We start from the raw sequence: 2,032 nt of genomic DNA, 5'->3' as shown, positions 1-2,032 counted from the left end.
CAGAAAGACTCATTTATTGATGATAACTTCCCCATAGCTGTGTAGGCAGAGTTACACTTAGCTGTCTCACTAGCTCTTAATGTATTTTAGGAGCAGAGAGGCATCATGGGCTGTTCCTTTTTACTGTGCCATACAACACAGATGGGGTGACAAGAGTCTTTGTATGGCAGTGGTACTTAGGAGGCAGTGTCTCTATGCTTGGCAGTCCCTTCTACAACCTTTTTGTTTAGAAACTGTATACTTGTGTCCGCATTTACAAGGAGGTGATGGCCTTGCATGGTTTCCTCTTGCACATGGCAAGTGACTTGTTTAAAAGTAACATGCCTATATTCAGAATACATTTATCAAATGAAGCCCAAATTGATGATTTATCTTCTGCCCAGTATAAAAGGTATAACACTCACAAAGCCCCCAACCTGACCTAAAAAGCCTCCAGCTAAAGCTACAGACAGTAACACTAATGTGTAGTGATACTTATAAACGTATATGAATCTTCTGTAAAGAACCAGAAGGAGCTTCTATTGGGATGTTTGTGTAAAGAGAAATTTTAGGCTAATTATATTTATAAAATAACATTGTGTCCTGTATGTAGAAGAGGGAGTTTCCTCTACATAGCCAGAGTTTGGCTGCCTACACTGCAGAAGCAAGAGGCTGAATGATGAATGAGACTGAACTGGGGAGGGTGCTGTTACCGTGGAGTAGATTTTTCTTTGTAGGCTGGAGAAGAAGGTAAGTCCTTCCTGGCAGTGACTCCTTTGTCAGAACTATAGAGAGAATAGCTGGTGGTAGTGGAGAGGTGAGAGGAGAGGTAGAAATGCCAGGCTGGTACAGTTATCCAGGAGGGAGGGGATAAGAATCAGAGTAAGACGATGAAGATGAATGCATGTGCACTTGAAGGCAAATAAGCCTGGAGTACCGCTGCATAGTAGGCATTTTCATGGTTAATTTGACTAGGTGAAAGATTTATAAAATCTGAAGAGAAACAGCAGTGTTTAACTGGATTTAGTATTACCTAGGAGATGCTTGGTAACACCTCTGGATATGTCTCTGAGGGCATTACCAGAATGGATTCACTGAGCAGGAAAGATCTACCCTGAACGTGAGTGCCACCAGTTCCTGAAATGGGAGAGCCAGGCAGAATAAAGAGGGAAAGGTGAAAGCTAGTATGGCACCAGCATTCCCATCTTTGCTGACAAGGTGTGAGGAGGCCTGTCCACATAACCTTCAGACTACTTACTGTCTCTACCATGCCTTCCTTCCATAATGGAGTGTATCCACTAAAATCATAAACTCAAATAGGTCTTTTCTCGTTTAAGTTTTGTTTGTGAAGTGTTTTGTCATAGTGAAGAGAAACATGCCCAATACAACAGGGGACCTTACATAACACAGAAAGAAGACCCCTAGCCAAAGATCAGAGGTAATATAAAGTGAAATCGGGGTTGAGCATAGCAGTAGAGACATAAAGCTTGCCCTTGCCCTTCAGGACTGTTGAGATGCTATGAAACATTCAGTGAGTTTCAAGGACTTTGGAAGCCAAGTGTGATGATAAGGCTAGAGATTAGCATTGCCAGATTTAGCAAATATATGTCAGATAAACAAAGACTTTCTTTTTAATAATAAGCATATCTCATATAGTACTTCAGAGGATGAACCATAATTTTAGTATAACTATATCCCAGTTTTTACATGGGGCCTAGTGAGACTAACGTGATCTGTTGTTAAGCCTTCAAATTGAGTAGACACTGTATCTTATTTGGTATTTGCCCTTGAGAAGTACTAAGGTCAAATGGCCTATATTCTCAGCCCAATTAGCTCCATCCGGATAGGCAATAGCAAGGGCTTGTGCTTGGTTATTGCACAACCTGACCCAACTGCAGCAAACTAGAATCACTTGGTCACTAAGGGGATATTAGCTGGCTTGAACTGACTGAAAATTGGTTGATTGAACCTTCTATCTTATGGTGGCTTGAGGTTAGGTGGGTATCCTGAATGCCATTTCATAATATCCAGGCTGCCATCCTTGATTAGAACT

Source organism: Mastomys coucha, chromosome X (genome assembly GCF_008632895.1).
Source record: "Mastomys coucha isolate ucsf_1 chromosome X, UCSF_Mcou_1, whole genome shotgun sequence".
NCBI classification, from domain to species: Eukaryota; Metazoa; Chordata; class Mammalia; order Rodentia; family Muridae; genus Mastomys; species Mastomys coucha.
This window is presented reverse-complemented; position numbering follows the sequence as displayed.